The 19870-nt window shown below is 46.3% G+C and overlaps 1 protein-coding gene across 1 annotated transcript in view; it reads left to right on the top strand.

Moving 5' to 3' along the window:
• Positions 1 to 311: 311 nt before the first annotated feature.
• Positions 312 to 19870, top strand: part of SHISAL1 (shisa like 1) — a 47668-nt gene continuing 28109 nt past the window's right edge. Inside the window, exon 1 of the mRNA XM_066632945.1 lies at positions 312 to 354. The gene's annotated coding sequence lies outside the window, so the exon portion shown is untranslated. The remainder of the gene's footprint in view (positions 355 to 19870) is intronic.

Here is a 19870-nt window from a genome sequence, read left to right on the forward strand (position 1 = left end):
GGTGGCGTAGCCGGTGGGGGACCCCCCCGCGGCGGGCAAGTGGCCCTTCCAGGCGCACGGCTCCGTTTTGCTCCCCGCGCCTGGAATGGCTCCGAAGGGGAGGGGCCAGCCGAGCGCTTCGCCCCCCACCGGCTACGCCCCCGCGATCAGCTGCGGCCTCTTCCCAGCCCGCGAGGAGGGAGGGGCCGCCTGCGCCTGCGATGGGCTGCGCCGCGCCCCCCGCCCGGCCTCCCTCCCTCCCCGGGAGCCTGGCGGCGAGCGGCGGCGGAGAGGGCGCCAGTGCCGGCAGGACGCGCGCCAGGCGGGGCGCCTCGCCGCTGAGATGCCGCCCGGGGGGATCCGCTCGGCTCCCAGGTGGGTGCGCGCCCCTTCCTCGCCCCGGAGCCGCAGCGGGCAGGCAGGAGCCCCCGCCCGGCTGGCCTCCCGGCACTTACTCGCGAGTAAAGGCTCGAACGGGAACCCCGCTTCTCCCCAGGCGCGGCTCGCCAGCGCCCCAGAAGCAGCACAGCCCTCGCCAGGTCTACTCGGGAGTAAGTCCCGTCAGAGTCAATGGGGCTTGCTCCCAGGAAAGTGTGCCTAGGATTGCAGCCTCACAGCCCAACCCTCGGCATGTCTACTCGGAAGTAAGCCCCATTGTTGTCAACGGGGCTTACTCCCAGGTAAGTGAGGATAGGCTTGCCCTCTTGGGCTGCGATCCTAGGCACACCTCTTCCTGGGAATAAGCCCCGTTGACTCGAATGGGACTTACTTCCGAGTAGACCAGCAGAGGGTTGGGCTGTGAGGCTGCAACCCTGTCCACACTTTCCTGGGTGTAAGCCCGTTGAACGTAAGGGGGCTTACTTCCGAGCAGCCATGCGGAGGAGGGGGCTGCGAGCTTCCCCGTCCCGTCCCGGCCGCCTCGCCTCTGCTCCCTGCCGCTCTCCGGGAGGTTCCCTTCCACGCCGCCCTGCCGGGCTCTCCCCGCCCGCGCGGGGGCTTCTTCCTGGGCTGCGCTTCCCTCCGAGCCGCGCTCGCAGAGGACTTGCTCCCAGGTGAGTGTGTGCCTGTGTTTGCGCGCGAGTACGGCCCCCGTGCCTGTTTACTCGGGAGTAAGCCTCATGGACTCGCTCCCCGGTCAGGGTTTCCAGGAGCGCCACCTTCTTCTAGGAAGCCTGTCCCAGATCAGTGGAGCGGTGGCGTAGCCAGAGGGGGGCTAAGCACTAAGTTTTTCAGGGAGCCATGGGGGGGGAGCACAGCGGAGACTCCCTGAAAAACTTAGCACGATAGTGAGGCTCCTTGCAAAACTTAGTGCTTTGCCCCCCTCTGGCTATGCCACTGATGCCCCCCATCCAGATTCGTTCACAGCTAGTCTGGTTGGCTGGCTCACTAGCTCCATCCTGCCAACCTTGGATCCATTCTGGCTGTCATCAGACCTTTCCCAAGCAGCTGCCTTCATACCCTGTGCCCTGCCTGCACTCAAGGCTCTTCAGTGCCAGCCAGTGGCGTAGCTGGGGGGGCAAAGCATTAAGATGTGCAAGCTCCATTTTGCACCCACCACACAGAATGACTCCGAAGGGGAGTGGCTGCTTTCACACCACTTCCTCAAGACTTTGCCCCCCCTCTAGCTACACCACTTGGGTCAGCCATGCTCCCAATAGCCTGTACCTTGAGGTGGGCTGAACCGCAGACATAAGGAGGAACCATCCTTCTAGAAGCCAGTCCAAGGGCCAGAAGGAGAGCGGTGGCCAAGAGCCCTGGGAGAAGGAACCGGGAATCCCACTTGTGTGAGTTTAGTGTGCCTGTGGAAGGACTGCAAGTTGATGCTTGCAGGAGGGGGCAAGTCTGATGCTGAAAGGACATTTCCTGGTCTAGAAGGTGCTTCTGCATGGTGTGATGTGGTGGGGCCAGAATGGTGAGAAAGCGAGGGTCACGGAGAAGTCAGAAGGGAGACTGGCTGGATTGGAGGACCCCAATGGAGCCAGGGGGAAGCTGGCTGGGAAGGCTGAAGAGCTTGGCTTCTTAGGCTGCTATCCAACTCGGAGTCAGTCTCATGAAGCTCAGTGAGATTGACAGCCCAATCCTATGCATGTCTACTCAGAAGTAAGTTCCATTAGAGTCAATGGGGCTTACTCCTAGGAAACTATGGATAGGATTGGGCTGTGACTTCTGAGTAGATAAGCCTAGGGTTGTACTCAATGGCTGAGCCATTGAATACGAAGCTACCTGCATGTTTTCCTTGTATCCCCAACTGCAAAAGTGTTGGATACCCTTTTAAAATACATACTTTAAAAAAGCTGAATATTCAAGGAAGGAGGCTAGACTGTTACTCTGGGGACCTCATCCCTTAAATCAACACCCTGCGCTTGTATGTTCTAAGAGGTGAAGCCCATCTTTGATCTTGGTCAAAATGGGGTAGAGATTTTAATTAACATTTTCATTTGATAATATAACTAATGTCTTACAGTAATTGCAATGATACTTTTTTAAAACAAAACCATATTTTCCTGCCATTTGCATACTTCTAAGCTAACAAATCCTTATGTATGAAATATGAAGGGGAAACCTTTGGGAGAATTGAGCAGGAAGATTTTTATATAATAAACCACTTAAAGACTGCCTTTTTCCCCCCAAAACAAACATTTTTTTCTTTCATTTCTTATATCAAACTTTGCTGTGAAATCCTAATGAGGCAAATATTTTTCCTTTTAAGGAAGGGAAGCTTTGTGGGGAAGAGGATGGCCAAACAGTTTTGAAGGATTAAGTAAAAGTAGGGAAAGTGAAGGTAGGTAACACAGCTCAGTGGTGAAGTGGGCAGTAGCCTCTAAAAACCCCAGGACAGCTAGTGGACATGGAGTTATCCCTTGTTTTTCCCTATCAATGTCACTGTGCAATAAATTTATGCTAAGAGATGGTGTTCAAGGGAGTAAGCCCGACAGTGTCAGTAGCTGAACAGAGACTCAAAGTTGTCTCCCAGGTCTGACTTGCCAGTCTCTCTAGTGAATGATGACCATGCCATGCGCTTCTAACCTGCTCTCATTACTGGTACCAGTCACTCTCCTAGGATATACCTGACTTAGGGCCAAATCCTATCCAACTTTCCAGTGCTGATGTAGTTGTGCCAACAGGTCATGCACTGCATTCTGCGGTGGTATTTGGTAGCTGGCTGTCACATGCTAAATTTGTTAGGGGCTTTACCTGATAGATAGTTGCAAAAGAGACTTTAAAAAATGCTTTGATCTGTCTCTGTCTTCCCTTCCTTGCCTCTGAGGACTAAAACATTTTCATCATTGTCTAAAAATAGCTTGCAGAGGGCTCTGATAAGAGCCATGGCACTGCTGGTGGGGTGGTCGTGGTGGCTTCCATGGCAGAAAATATACACTGTTTTTTTTCCCAGTGGAGTTTAGCTTTGGGAGAGGCAATTTGCATCAGGGAAATTGTCACCTCTCTCTCTCACACACACAGCCCAGTTGCTGCTGCTTATGATCAAATGCAAAGTCCTGTGTGATTGCTTTTTAGGTAAACATGAAAATGCAGAGTGATTTAATGGTGGGACTCTCACATCTGATCTGTTTTGACTCCAAAAAGAAGTTTGGCAGCATTACCCTGATCTGTGCTTGCTGGTCAAGTTGAACCCTCTGTCTTTTTTACTGCTGCGTGTACACTTGCACTGTCTGTGAGTAAATGTTTGCTGCTTTTAATCACTGGTGTCTTGGAGAGCTCATTAGTGGGGACTTGTTTCCATGACAATGTGACCCTTAAGATTCTTACTGGTTATCATTCTGCCTTGGCTTTATAGTCACATTGATGAAACGGTTGTTTTCCTGCTTTGAAAGAGATCCCCTCCTTCACATTGGTCTTCCCAAGATATCTAGTCATCTTCTGCCTGTGCTTGGTGGGATAGGAGGGGGAAAGTGGTGGACCTTCTAGCACTGTATATTGTATAGATTTTAATGTTGTGTTAATAAAACTGTGATTTAGGTTAGTGACTTTGAACATACTACCTTGTGGTCAAGGATTTCTTGTATATCTGTAGAAACATCTGGTTTTACATCCAAAAATGGCAGGCAGATATGTTGGTTCAAAATCCAAAAGGAAATGTAAGATAATGTGTTTATTAGGACCAACTAAAATGTTTACAAGTGGGTGAGCAGGTTATTTTGGAACATTTTTTTCTTCTTTCCTTCTTCTTTTAGGAGAGAAGGGAGTCCTTCTTTTAGGACTTCGAGAACAAATTAGTCATATTCCATGGCTAGAACTGGCTACAGCTCATGTGATTAAGCCGCATGTAAGATTTAATCTTAAGATTAAACCATGTTGATTAGACCACGTAAGTAAGGAGAAATTCTGTAAGGCTGCAATCCTGTACACACTTAACTGAAAATCAGTCCCATTGAATTCAGTAGAACTTCTGAGTAGACCTGCCTAATATTACACTGTAAGATAGATATTGGGGCAAATATATCTCTAACTTGTGTTTATATGTTTATCAACCTTGTTCATGCCCTTGTCTGTTCATGTACAGACAGTACAGTCTGTCTTTGCTGACATGAAATATGGAAGAGGATCCATCTGCAGCTAGGTGGCACTGCTCCATGGCATTGTGAGCCCCATAATTTTCTTCAACTTGCAGAGAAAGAGAACTGGTAATGAAAGACACCGGGAAAGCATGGGTGTATGGAGGCTAAGTTGTAAGCAAGTATGAAATGTGAGACTGTAGAATGTGTGTGTTAAAATTCCTTATGTTTTGGTTGAGAGTGATTTTCTTCTTCCTCTTCTGTGCCCAAATATATGTTTTCTTATACTGCCAGAAGGTTAACTAGTAGAAGTTCATCAGCCTTGAGTGACTGAAGGGGTGCAACTTTATTGGAACTTTCAGAAATGGCATTTAAAGAATTTACCTTGGCTTTCTAAATGGAACAAATTCCATTTAGAGCATACGGAGTATGGGAAGCAAACAGGATGATCTTGAAATCCTAAGAGGGGATGGCAAATATGATTTGATAGGCCTGATGGAAACTTTATAGGATGAGACCCATGAGTGGAATATGGAATTGGGAGGTTATAACTTGTTCAAGAGGAACAGACCTGACAGAGAGGAGGGTGGGGAGTTGCATAATAAATCAAGAATGTATACACCTGTACAGAATTCCAGGAATTGGAGCATGGAATCCAGATAGAAGGTGTCTGGATATGAATAAAAGAAAAGAGGAACAAGAGCATTGGAATCTACTATAGACCACTGGACCAAGCAGGAGTCATGGATGATGCTGTCCTTAAACTTCTGTCCCAGGTTTCTGTTAGGCAAGCTGTAGAGGTAATCGAGAATTTCAGCTATCCAAACATTTGCTGAAAGTGTCACTTGTCTAAGAGTAGGAGGTCCAATAAATTTTGACTTGTCTTGTGGACAATTTTGACTTGTCTTGTCTGGAGGTGGACAAAGGAAAATGGGAGTTCACTATCCTGGACTTCATCCTGACTATCAGGGAAGAATTGGTCAAGGAAATGAAAGTGGCAGGGACTTGGGTGAAACACACCACATCACTTTGTGATTCTTGGTATTGAGGGAAAAGAAAGCTAGGGGTGGTCGGATATGTCCTCTGGATTTCAGGAACACTTGATTTTAATGGACGAGAACAAATTAGTCATATTCCTTGGCTAGAACTGTTAATGAAGACAGTTCAAGGAGGATGGGACTTTTTATAAAGCAAGATACTGAAAGGCACAACTGCAAACAATTCCCATGAGAAGAAAAGTGGGAGATATCTGAGGAAGCCATTGTGGCTGAACAAAAAGATTTCTGAAAAACTATCTGCTCAATCCTAACTAAGTGCCCCTTACCAATGCAGCTGTCCCAATGGAGCACGTACTGTATTTGCATGGGAGGGGGCAGTCTAGAGGCTTCCTCGAGGTAAGGGAGTTTCTGTTCACTTAACCCAGGGCAAACCTCTGCTTCTCCAATGAGTATTCTTAAATCTGTGCCTTGCTTTCATATCGCAGTAAAGGGTCTTGCGCTGCTGGAACTCTAGTTAGGATTTGGGGCCTTGGTGGACCATAACTTGAGCATGAGTATGATGTGGCTGCATAAAAAGTGAATGAATGCTTTGCTGTGCTACATTAGCAGAGGCACAGAGTCCAGATCATGTGCTGCTTCCATTCTGACCTAACCAGTAATGGGCACCAGTAAGACCTAACTTGGAGTACTGCAACCAGTTCTGGGCACCACATTTTAAGAAGGACAAGTGGGTTCAGAGAAGAGCAACCCAACGCTATGAGGTATGTTTAGCCTAGAGAAGAGAAGGCTGAGGAAGAATGAGATAGCATTCTGAAGAGCTGTCACACAGAAGAAGGGGAGAGCTTGTTTTTGGTGTTTACTGAGGGCAGGAATAGAACCAATGGTTAGAAATTAGAGGGAGATACATTTAGGCTAGGCGTAAGAATTTCCTAACTGTAAGAGCTGTCCAGCACAGGAGCAGCCTATTCATGTAGCTGTAAACTTCCTTCATTGGAGTTTTTCTAGCTGAGATGCTGTAGTTGCTGCCACTGAGCAGGGCAGTGCTTCCAACTCTCGAATTCTATGACATTCATTAATAAAATTGTTGGATAAATTAGCACAAAGGCTTGCTTTTTATGCGTAATTATTTTTCAGGACACAATTGTATTTAAGTATAAAACCAATTTAAAATTTAACTTACATTACAGAGTCTATTTGGTTTTCAGAAGGGGGAAAAATCTGTCTTCCTTGCAAAAACTAGATGCAAAATATTTTAGATCTTGTTGGTGCTTTTTGCTGTAATGTCTTGTTCATTTGTGCAAGGAGCAGTAATGTGATGGGCCCAAGCTATGCTTTAGTCCAGAGTTTTTGGCAGGAGGGCCACATCAGCTCTGACATTGTGTTGGGGGCCGGGGAAAAAAGAATTAATTTGCATTTAAAATTTGAATAAATTTACATAAGTTTACATAAACGAATATATTAAAGATGAACTTATATGAATGAATGAAGGTCTTGCAATAGCTCAAGGTCTATAAAAAGGCTTTGCACAAAGTAAGGCTGGCCTTCCTTTGCTGCTGCTACTGCATCACAGATGTGAAACAGCAAACAGCAGAGGGAGCCCTCATCCCACAGCTCACGCAAGAGGTCAAACAGTCGTCCTCACGCTTACAGCAGTTGCATCGGGCCAGTGTGGGTTCCAACAAATCTCTGGAGGGCCAGAGGCTCATTGGAGACTGGGGGCTCCCTGAGGGTCACATTGAGAGGCCTTGAGGGCTGCAAGTGGCCCCAGGGCCGGGGTTTCGGCACCCCTGCTTTAGTCAGTTGTAAACCCTAACCCTAAGTGGGGAGTGGAATCCTGGCCTTGCAGTGAGCTGGGAAATGAAGCAGTGTTTGGAGTCTGAGTGCTTGCCCCGGCTTTTCCTAAGAAGAGACGTGCTAATTGAGGAAAGCTTTAAGGTGGCACTTAGGATTGTACCCTTCTGTCCCCCATTCCTCTGCCTTAACAGCAGCCTGACACATGGAAATGGAACTGGAGAAAGTTTTTCTTGTCACTTGCCATGCAAGGAGAAGCCTGTGCTTCAGTATGTCAGGCTGCTATTAAAACACAGGCTCATGCCTTGTAAATGAGGCTGGCTCCTGATTTGCCATCCAGTTTGCAGTGAGTCAGTGTCTCTACTAGATTGAAAAGAACATCAGTGCTATTTTATGCAAACAGCTTGTGCTCTTGCATTAACAATCTTAAGCCAAGTGCAGTCTTCAGGGCTTTTTCTTCATGTCATGATGGTACAATGGGCCCTTGGTATCCCTAGGGGATTTGTTCCAGGACCCCCTGCGGATATGGAATTCAGCGGATAATGAGTTCTGCAGCTGGAGGGTGCCCAGAAGGTCCTCCGAGGCCACCCACAGATACTGAAATTCGCAGTTGCCGAGCCCATGAACAAGAAGGACCCACTGTGCTATTGTACACATTTTTGTACACACGTACCCTCATAATACATATAAATATTATTGTACAAACTTATATGTATAATCATTAATATGATGGGACAGACTTGCACTTGTGGAAGGGATTGTCACTCCCGAATCGGCCTTTTCAGCCATACTAGATGCTGTTCCAGAAGCACCATTCAGAGCGTGATACCAGAGTCTTTCGAGACTGAAGGTTGCCAACTACAAAGATGGTCCATATTAGCATTTTACAGATTTCTACATTTCCTCCGCAGAAAGATCTTTGAAAGTTAAGGGGGCTAAAAGTGATGGCAATAATAGAACTTTAGAGTTAACCTTTGAGGGACATTCAAAGCCATCTAGTTCAGCTCTCTGCTGAGTGCGGGCAAGGACTGCAGCATCCTTGACAGGGGGCTGTTCAGCCTCTCCTAATCAATTTATGTTACCCATGGAACTAGCTGAGGGGTTGGTTGAACTGTTTGTGATAGTCTACCACTAATTATTTGCTTTAGGGTGCAATCCTAACCCCTGGGTAAGGCCGGCACAAGTCACACCCAGGGGTGTTGCAAATGTGCCATGAGGCACATTTGCACTGACTCGGGAGTCGGGGAGGACAGCGCGAGGAGTTGCAATGGCGTCCCTGTGCTAGATCCAGGCCCAGTGGGGTAGGTTTGCATTGGCCAAGCTCGGATTATGCTGGATCCTGACCCCATTCCCAGGCAGCATGGAGTTGCCCCTGACCGCTCTGTTCTGCTCGGATCTGCACCACTTCGTTAGGTGGCACAGATCCGAGTAGACACATTGGGGCTGGTGCAGTACAACACGGGTTAAGGGGAAGTTTTCCCCTTGTCCCAGGTTGTGCCGCTTCTGACCCCAAACTTGTGCTGGATGCAGTGCAGGCCTACTGGATGCAGCACAATTTAAGATTGCGCTGTTATACAGGTATGTAAGTTGTACAGTTTATTGGCCAATAACAACTTTTACCATTTCATGTGATCATATGTTTCTGCACTGGTTATTTGTGGTATACTGATGAGTGGGGAGCAAGTTGAGGAGGTGAGCAGTTATCTTTGGCTCCTTCAGGAGTTGGAGGGAGCGGTGGTGTAGCTGGAGGGGGGGCCGTACGGCTCCGTTTTGCCCCCCCCCGCTGGGAATGGCTCCGAAGGGAGGGGCCACTCACCCACCTCCCTGCCAGGCTGGCTGCTCAGCCCCCCTCTAGCTACGCCACCGAGAGGGAGTGGTGCTTTGAACCATTTGCGATACTGAAAGTATACTGTAATGATTTATAACTTAAAACTTCCATTTGTTTCTTAGGAAGAAGAAGAATCCTTTAATGCAGGAGGTCCCAGACCTTGCAGTGTTGTGACCCAGCTTGTCCCTGCTATGCGTTGCAATGTTCCTGGTGGTGCTGGAGTCTTTTCCCAGTCTGGCAACCCACAATACAGGCCTCAGAACAGCCCTCTGAAGGCTCCCTAGACCACTCAGTTTTTGGAAGCAATGCAGAAGTGGCTTCTTGAGGCTTCAGAGGGCCAATCTGAGGCCTGCAGAGGCCAGTAGAGTAAGTCGCCAGGCCAGGAGTGGCTCCAGTAAGTAAGCTTCCAGAATGGCTCCTATCTGGAACCAAACCAGTACAGGAGCGTGCAGGAGGACCCAGATTGCGACCCACTGTACTTGGGCTTACGACCCACGCTTTGGGAAGCACTGCTTTAATATTTTCCGTTTCATTCTGTTAATGGTAATACACCAGTATCGACACTCTCAAAAATAGACAAGTTATTATTAATATTATCAATAATAATTACTGTTACTATTAATATAAATAGTAATAATTATACTGCATACTGCTTTTTAACAAGAGTAGTTTACAAAGTGGTTTACATAGTAAATTAAGTCAATAAATGGTTCCCTGTTTCCAAAAGGCTCGCAATAAAAAAAAATAAAATACAGAAGAGTCACCAGTAACAGTCACTACAAAAGACACCATACTGGGTGAAGAGGGACCCTTGCTCACCCCCCCTTGCAGTCCCACTGTTTAAAATTTGTCCTCACCAATGAACATTGTTGCTAACTGTGATAAATGACTTGTTTTTCCTCCTGTCTTTTCCCTAATTGTTCCGTATCTCCAGTCTTCCAGAGGCTCCTGTGATGACTCAGCATCACAAAAGCTGCTGGGATATGCTCCTGTTGTTTTTGTCTGTTCTTTGAAATGCCATTCTCAAGCAGCCATGTGGCTTGATGTGTATTGATCTTTCCTTATCTCTGGGCTTCCCCCAGAGACAAGAGCACCTAGCTAAGGGCCTGATCCTTTCCAACTTTCCAGTGCCGGTGCAGTTGCAATGCAGCCCCGAGGCAAGGGAACATATGTTCCCTTACCTTGTGGAGGCCTCTATAATTCCCCTCCCACCACAGGTTATAGCACACACCGCTACACTAGGGCTGGAAAGTTGGAAAGGATTTGGACCTAAGCCGCCTCCTCGGATTAGCATGTGCCCAGTGATTGGGCAGTCAAACCTACCTGTCTAACAGTGCAATCCTATCTTGCACTGGAACAGGCAGGCCAGGCGGTCTGTGCTGTATCCAGTGCAAGATAGTGGCCCAGAGTGGTTCAGCCAGATGTAAGGAGAAACTCTTCCCCTTACCCTTAGGTAAACCACTGCAACTCCAGACTTGCACCACCTCAGGAGGTGGCATAAGTCTGAGGAGAGTGGAGCGACTTGCAGCTGCTCCATGCTGCTTAGGAACGGGGCTAGGATCAGGCATATCTGCTGGGTCCCAGCCCTGTCTCCTGCTCCCTGCCTGCCCGCCACCCCAGAACGCCTCCCTCTTGCCTCCTCCCCACCTCCTGCCTGCCCACCTCAGACCTTTCGTCGGCTGACCTCGGCCGATGCAAGGATCCCTGTTGGAGTTGGTATGGAGGCTGAATTCTGCCTCCGTGGGATGGTGCGCATCCCTGCGCCGGCCCAGCTGACTCTAGAGGAGGTGTAAATGTGCTTTACAGCATGTTTGCAATCCTCCTGGGCCGGTGCAAGGGACTTGTGTCTTCCCAAGCTAGGATTGCGCCCTAAGTAAAAGTGTGGGATGATGTGACCCTCCTCTTATCCAAGCAGATCCACCTATGACATCATCAAGCTTAGTTTTCTTAAGATCAAGTGCAGGGGCTGTGTATCTAGCTAGACATACATGCCTAGGGAATTTGATTTTCTCTTTTGTTTTCAAGCCAGCGTACAAACTTCACCCAGTAAACCCAGGGAGCAGAGCGTTGCTAGTCAATGCAGCAATTCTGTCCCATTAGTTTGGTCTTATTCCTTCCTTCAGCATGCTTGGTATTAACCCAATTTGATTTTTTAAAAAATCTTTTTTTCTTTTTAAAAATAATTCGCTGTTCGCTATTCAGAAGCAGGAACAAGCACATGCAGGGGTTTTCTTCTCTGCTTGCAGTGTTACTCTTGTTACCTTTTATTGATTTGTCCTATAAAGTTTCTACTCCTGTGTATGGAGTGCTCTTCAGCGATAGGAGCCTGTAGTGCTGGCCCTTTTATGGTTCATTACATTAGTTTTCAAACAGAGCAGTTTTCCCACTAAACCTTTGATATTGTGTTTGAGAAGCAGGCCCATTTGTCCAGCTGAACTAGAACTGTCAGTGCAACAAACGGAATTGATTACTTTGAAAATGGCTTGCGGCCATTTTTCGTCTCCCTCGAAGCGCTCCCAAGATCTGGAATAAAACGAAATCATACAAAATCATGCAAGTTTCTAGTCATAAAGTGCTAGTTGTTATTTGCTTCTCACGTTCATTCCTTTCTTCCATTCCTTTTTGTAGGGACAAATGTTGCTTGCCTTTTTGAATGCATTTATGTCTCATTTAAATGCCAGAGTGTGCAACAGAGTCTCAAAGTGAAGGGGAGGAACAGAACATACACGTGGTGAGAAATTTTGTGATAGTATTTCTCTTGTAGCGGAATAATTTATTTTTCCAGAACAATTGTTTTTAATATGATGCCCTCCAATTTAATTGTTAAAAAGACAGTAGAAAGAATAAGCATGTTGATTGTAAAGAGTTACAGCATTTGGAATTTCTGCAACCTTGTGGCGAAATTAGCACCCGTAGGACCCAATCCTATCCAGCTTTCCAGCACTGATGCTGTGCCAAAGGGGTCGTGATGCATCCTGCATTGTTTGTTCCCATACCTTGGGGGTTGCATTTTGGTTGCATTGGCAATGGCCATTAAGATTGGGCCCACTGTCATCATTTCCTATCACTACTCGTAGTTAAATTTTCCCTTGACTGTACAGCTACAAAATATCAGACTAATATTCTCCAAACTGAAGTCAAAATTGACCTCCAAAGCTTGCAATTTCTTTTCCTACTTTTTGTTATGTAAAACTTTCTGTGATCCACACATTAAAAGGTTAATGAACGATTAACATTTTAAGATGAAAATATCTTTAATGACCCTGTTATGGTCCCTTGTCTGGCACCATGAGGCAGGTTCTATCTTGTGTTGGGAATGCTCAGTTGGTACTAGATATTAAAGTCTGTAAAAAAGCCAGGAATGGGTTCAATGTTGCCTAAATTAAATTGCGTAGCTATTGAAAACAAAGCAAACTCAATCAAGCAAGCCATCTGTTCTGTGTGGTTTGCTGTAATCCCCTTTCACAGTGTAAATGTTATTGATGTTTTTAATCTAAATGTCATATCACCATTGGCAACCATGGCAAGAATATGGTACAACAACATTGTTCTGTGCCCCCACTCCTGATATGCTCAGCATCAACATCCTTTTTAGAAATCAACAGAATGATGGGTATTCATTGCTTCCCAGCCTGAAACCCAGCTTCAGAGAGCCGCTGTGATTCAGCTTGAAAACATATTTGTGCAGAAACAAACGTCTACATTCCTGTTTGTAACTAAATGAGGATCTGTGTATTCAGACAGGTGCTGTGCTCGTGGGCTCTGAACTATTTCCAGCTACATGCCGTATTTTTCGCTCCATAAGACTCACTTTTTCCCCCCCAAAAAGTGGGGGGAAAAGTGTGTGCGTCTTATGGAGCGAATACTGCAAAAAAAAAAAAAAAACCGCCCCCACCCCCTGGCCGCTCTGCTCTGCTCGCCTTCCCAGGAAAGTGTGGGTGGGATGGCAGTCTTGCTGAGCAAGCCCTCCTGTCTACTCAGAAGTAAGTCTCAGAGTCACTGGGGCTCACTCCCAGGAAAGCGTGGGTGGGGTGGCAGTCTTGCTGAGCAAGCCTCTAGAGCAGGGGTGCTCATTATGTCGATTGAGAGCTAACAGTCGATCTCCAGGCGAAATGAGTCAATCGCAGGCTTCTCTCCCGTCCAAGCATCCCTAGGAGTGAGCCCCTGGCAGGCTTGTGAGCCCAGGGAGGGAGCCTAGGGAGTGAGTCCAGGGAGCCCAGGGAGTGAGCACCTGACGGTTCTGTGTGATTCTGTGTGCAAGGGGTTTTGCACTGGTCTTGCTGTGATGTCTGTACAGAGATCTTCCCTTCCCAACACCTTTCCCCTGCTTTTGCACTGGTATTTATGGAGATCTGTGCCCCCCCCCCACTTCCATCTGTTGGTTCTGTGTGCAAGGGGTTTTGCACTGGTCTTGCTGTGATGTCTATACAGAGATCTTCCCTCCCCCACACCTTTCCCTTGCTTTTGCACTGGTATGTATGGAGATCTGCCCCCCCCCCCAACTTCCATCTGTTGGTTCTGTGTGCAAGGGGTTTTGCACTGGTCTTGCTGTGATGTCTATACAGAGATCTTCCCTCCCCCACACCTTTCCTCTGCTTTTGCATTGGTATGTATGGAGATCTGCCCCCCCCCCCAACTTCCATCTGTTGGTTCTGTGTGCAAGGGGTTTTGCACTGGTCTTGCTGTGATGTCTATACAGAGATCTTCCCTCCCCCACACCTTTCCCCTGCTTTTGCACTGGTATGTATGGAGATCTGCCCCCCCCCCCCAGCTTCCATCTGTTGGTTCTGTGTGCAAGGGGTTTTGCACTGGTCTTGCTGTGATGTCTATACAGAGAGCTTCTCTTCCACACACCTTTCCCCTGTTTTTGCACTGGCCTGTATAGAGATCTGCTCCCCCCCCCCCCCACTTGTATTGGAATCCAGGAAGATCTGGTGAGGAGGTAGATGTGGTGTCAGCAGTGGCCCCTTTAAGGGTAAGGCCTGGGCATCCAGCAGAGTGTGCTGCACAGCTGCAGCCACTGGAAGGCAATAGGGCCCTCAGGGATATAAGGAGTACCAGAGGCAGAAAAGGTTTGTGGGTTTTGAAGGAGTGCAGGTTGGAGGTAGGAGAGGAGACTGACTGGGTTTATTGAATTTGGAATCTGTGGATTGTGACTGGACTTGGATACCCTGATGGATTTGACTAACCTACCTGGAACCTGACCTTGGACTGTAATTTGGCTTATTGGCTCTGGACTCTGATTTGATAACTCTGATTGATGGGACTTGGCATCTGTGGACTGGAACTGGACTCATTTTTGCTTGCTGCACTGGTGAGTTGCACAAGGGGAACTGATCAGCCTTAAGCGGGCACAAGGCCCAGTGGTTTGGAATTTGGCAGAACATCATTGTAGCAGAAAGATGATGTGATCCCCTATTTGTGTGCACCTGCTTTTGTGAGCTTCATAAATTCTGACTCTAGCTATGAGTTCTTGGAGTTTCCAGAAAACTAGAGTACTCAAACCTTTAAGTCTCTCCATTTGTTAATGACAGTGATAATGGTTCTTAATGCCACTGTTGACTGCTGTTCACTTTACTTGGTTCAAATGTTATTCTGTTATAGTTTATTAAATATTTTATTACACTATTTGGTTCAGAATATTTTTTTCCTTGTTTTCCTCCTCTAAAAACTAGGTGTGTCTTGTGGTCAGGTGCGTCTTAGGGAGCAAAAAATACGGTAGATGTAGTCCTGGTTGAATGATCAGTGGTAGCAGTGGCGTCACTAGGTGGTGCAAGGGGTGTGGGCCGCACTGGGTGACACGCACAGAGGGGTCACACGCACTGGGGGGGTGACACGCTAAAATTGCAGTGGTTAGGAGTAACTCCATCACATTATATACCGTTGGATGCGGAATTTTGAGTGGAATGCAATGTAAAAACCCAAAGGGAAATATCTCCTTTCTATCAAAGGTTATGGCCAAAAAACCGGAGAACAAAAAAAAAGAAGGATCCCTATGGAAAGTGAAAGTGAGCTGTATCGCACGTTTACTTGCGAGTAGGCGAACTTGCCTTAGTCTGTCAGAAAGGGCAGGCTGAGAGGAATCCAATGACACAAGAATGGTCCTGATCCAATGAATGCAGCCCCCAAAAACACCTGAGAAAGAAGTCCCTCCCTCCAAGCAGATGAATGTATTGAGCCCTATGGAAAGCAAAACTAAGCCTCACAGTCACATTTACTAACAAGTAAGCAAACGTGCCTTGGCTGTTGTGGAAGATCAGGTGAAGGAGAGTGCAAGGCTACCAGAATGGTCCTGATCCTATGCACCTGGAGCTAAACAAGTGCTCCAGAAGGCAGCCCCCCCCCCACTAAAAAGGATCGAAACAGAGGCTTCAGCTGATAAGGTGAACCTTTCTGAGACTTGCAAAGCCAGCTCGATCCTGACAGTGATCTGGTTTAAACAGAAGTTCTTCAATTGAACTGGGCACTGGGTAGGGCTGAAAACCTTACTAATTTTGGAGGGGGGAGTGTGTTATTGCAGGCAGGCTACAGAGGAAATTCACTTGGTGGAAGAGGGCTGGCTTCTGCTTATTTAATTATTTGTTTTACTTTATTTATACTTATTTATTTTAATTTGCCTGATGATGTCACTTCCACCATGACATCATTTCTGGTGGGACTTGGACAGATTGTCCTTCTAAAAAGTGGGTCCCAGTGCTAAAAGTTTGAGAACTGCTGTAATAAGGTGTTAGTAAGTTGACACCCTGGGGGTGTGTGTGTGTGTGTGACACCACTAGTGACTGTAGGGGCCCACCCCTGGAGGGGCCTGGAGCAGGCTTGTTCCACCCCCAGGGAGGCCTCAGATTGGCTGGAGGGGGAGGGGGTTCCAGCACCCTTGTCCTCCTCCCTAGCAGAGCTGCCAAACCTGGCCTAGGAGCAGGAGCTGTTGACCTCACAGCTCCCTGCCTCACACTGACTGCCTCCCATCCCTGGCTTCCCTGTTTTATGGAGCAAGGCTGCCCCCTTTTTGGCCCCTCCCCTTCCTCCAGATGGGGCAGAAAAGGCCTTTCCTGTTCCTGGCTTGTTTCTTTCTGTGTTCCTTGTTTGTCCTATCAGCCTCCCTCTGTCTGGTTGGGGTGAGCCAACCTTCTTTGCCCCCCTCAAGGGCAGGGAAGCCTCCCCACCTTGGGCATGGGGTGCCTGCTCCAGGGTAAGTCGGGGGTCAGGGCATCTGGGAGGGGCCCTGACAGTGACCAAAATCACTAAAATCATAATTTGGAAGAATAATACCTGCATGTTATATATCAATCAATGCGTAATTTCATGCAGAACATGTTCTATCTTTGTTCTATCAAAAGGTACAGCCAGAAAACCAGTGGGGGCAGAGTAATGGTGCATCACCACGCCCACCACCTGGGGTGTTTCCCCGCCCACTGCATGCGGGGGTGTTGCGCTGGCATCCCGCACCGGGTGACGTGAACCCTAGTGACGCCACTGAGTGGTAGTGTCTTATTTTGTTTTAAGATGAATGCAAGTTGCACACCAGATCTAATAAGTGCATCTAGGTTTCTGCAGTGGAAAGATGGTGATTTGATGCAGATTGGAGAACCTATAATGATGCCTTTATTGTTGACAGATCGCCTGGTTAAGGTCGAAGGTCGCTTCTCGGCCTTTTGGCTAAGATCAAAACATTCTCTAATAAATTAATCTCTTAATCCCTACAAGGATGGAGCATCTTTAGGATGGGTTACCCCTGCAGGCTGATGAATCTGGATGTTTGTAAAATGGCCTTAAGATGAGTTTATAGCTGACAGAGCTAGTCAAATCTGTTGACTTTTGGGACTCCTGGAGCATGAGAATAACTTGGGCAGTTGACACAATTGCTTTTCAGTTGCCCTTTCCTGGAGCAGCAACCTTTTTTTGATCAGGGCTGCATTTTGAGTCTCATTTCATCATATGCCTGGCAGTTACATTTATGTGGACCCCTCAGAAACTCAGTGTAGCCCCATAATGTTCCATTTTTTCTAGTGTTGCTTCCTAGAAATATGGTGTGGCTCACTGGAGGAGCCATATGACTCCATGCTAAGAGCTAATCCATATGAGAGAATAGTGGCTAATTAAGCAATTAGGATGACTTTTGAAGCACGTGGATCCCTGCCTAGTATAAATTAGACTCGGCATTCCATAGAGTGGACTTTACAAGGGTGGTTGGTAGGTCCCGCAAGGTGGTGCTTGATCACTGTTGCTCTTCACCAAGGGAATGCTTCATGCAGGGTTCTGTCTTGATTCTGTAATTGTTGCATAAAATGGTTGGATGAGAACCTACTGATTTGAGGCATTGTGCGATCATTATGTTGATGCTATGGTGGTCATAAGTGGTGCTTATCTCATATTTAATGGGGGAGAGTGAATGTCCACCCCTAGTGCAGTGTCTTCTCTACTGGCTGTTTGCTGGTGTTTCTCCTGCATCCTTTTAGATTGCCAGCCCTTTCGGTGCAGGGGACCATATATTTATTTGATTTTGGGACCAGTCCTATCCTGCTTTCCAGCGCTGATGCAGCTGAGCCAATGGGATATGCACTGTTTCCAGCAATGGGGGGGGGGGGAAGTTATGGAGGCCTCCTCAAGTAAGAGAATGTTTGTTCCTTTACCTCAGGGCTATAGAGTGGCTGCATCAGCACTGGAAAAATAGGATAGGATTGGACCCTTTCTCTGTAATCAGCTTTATGGACTTGTTGAAAAGGAGACTTTAAATACTCTCAATAATTATAGTACCCATCTCTTTTCTTCCTTTCTTTTAATGCCAGGTGTGGTTGTCTCCTCCACTGTGAATGTGCCTGAGGTCAGCGATAGGGTGTCTCTGTTCACCCTCATTCAGTCTAAACAAAACCGAGATGCAGATGGCAGGGATGCCTTTTATTCTGGATTTGGGGCATGTGCATGCCTTGGATGGTGTCAGACTTGGATGGAACTGTGTTGTAGGAGATCAGGTTGGCAGCCTGAGAATATTTCTGGATAACAACAATTGGCTATGGTCAGCAGCACTTTCCTGAAATAATAGACCCACTTTTTTTTAGTTTGCGAGCTCTTTGGGGACAAGGAGCCATTTATTAATTTTGCTATGTAAACCGCTTTGTGAACTACTTTTTGTTGAAATGTGGTATATAATAGTCTTAATAACAGTAATACTATTGTACATGACAGGCGTGTCCAAATTTGCTTAACATAAGAGCCACATATAATAAAGTTCAGATGTCTGAGAGCCGCAATATTTAAGAAGCATTTAAATTCTGAAATATATATTTACTCACCATGAGCATTAAACATGTTTTAATCCAGTGGACTCTTAGTTTATACCCTGTAAATAACTATAAAGCTTGAAAATATTTTATTTACCTTTTTATATTCACTGTGATGCAAAAAGTAGCTCAGCCAGTGTATTTCTGTGAGCCACACATCAATGTCAAAGAGCTGTATCTGACTCTTGAGCCACAGTTTGGCCTCTCCTGGTATATGCTTTTAACAAGACTGCTGTAATGTGCTCTGTCTGGCAGCTCTGGTTAAAGTTGATAGGTAACAGGCCTGAGAGAGACTCCTGCCAGAGACCATTTGGAGCTCATAGTCCAGGGAAGACAGACCTATGGTCTAACCCAGAATAGTATATAAGGCAACTTCATATGTTGTCATGTCTTCTTTGATGACATTTTTTTAACAAATACAGCAATGTTCAGTTAAATTGAGAAATAGCATTATTTTCTTCATTTTTTTATCCAAGAATTCATGACATCATTAGAGGTGGTCTTTTTCTGTAATAGTGAAATAAAAACACATAACACTGTGTTCTGCACTTCTAATTTTGGAAAACACTGAAATTAAAAAAAATAAATTCCTCCTACCTCTAGACATCATGCTTGCTTATCCCTATGGCCAAATGGGGATTTGAACTTGGGACTTCCCAGTCCTAATGAGGCACCCTGACCATCACACTAAAATTTCTGAAATTTTGGCTGAGTGGGCGAATTGAATTCTAGAGTCATGTGGTGACTCCAGATTTTTGTATCTGAAGAAACCCTCCCTCTATACCACCAACTGCACTGGTGGAGCTCTGGCATTGGATTGTTCTCTATGTAGATGGGAAAAAGGTGGTGATGTTCCCTTTCCTGGGATGCAAGCTTGGGACTTGGGGGGGGGGGACGACCCAGGTTCTACCTTATTTAGTGCATTGGTTGAAAATCACTTTGCATGGTTATCCAATTGTGAAATTCTTTGGGTAACAGCGCTTAAAAATTGGACTAGTTTATTCTTTATTCATAATAACATTTATATATCACTTGTCAGTTAAAAAATCAAAAGCAGTTCACATAGCAAAATAAATGAAAAAATAATTCTCTGTCCCAAGGTGGCTGTGCTGGGATTGGTAGGGCAGTTGCTTGCTTGTTAATTGTAAGAGAACCACTTCTTTAACAGGTACTTCTTTGATCTGTAAGCAGCAATAAATGTCCCTTTCTTTGCTGTATATGTATAGATGAATGATATGTGGATTAGAGATAGTGAGGCACTGATAGATTGATGTAACTGTGCTGAAAGTTAATAAATGATCTCATATACGTTATCTACATTATGAAAAATCATCATATGGTTTAAGGCTGTTCATTTTCCTCTAGTTGGATCATAAACCAACATAATTAAATCTAGTTTGAAAGTTAAATGGTATCTTCTGAAATAAACTGGCTAGATTACACTCATAACTCACTGTTAATTAAGCATCTGAGTAGGTAATC

This window comes from Tiliqua scincoides, chromosome 6 (assembly GCF_035046505.1).
Source record: "Tiliqua scincoides isolate rTilSci1 chromosome 6, rTilSci1.hap2, whole genome shotgun sequence".
Lineage (NCBI taxonomy): Eukaryota > Metazoa > Chordata > Lepidosauria > Squamata > Scincidae > Tiliqua > Tiliqua scincoides.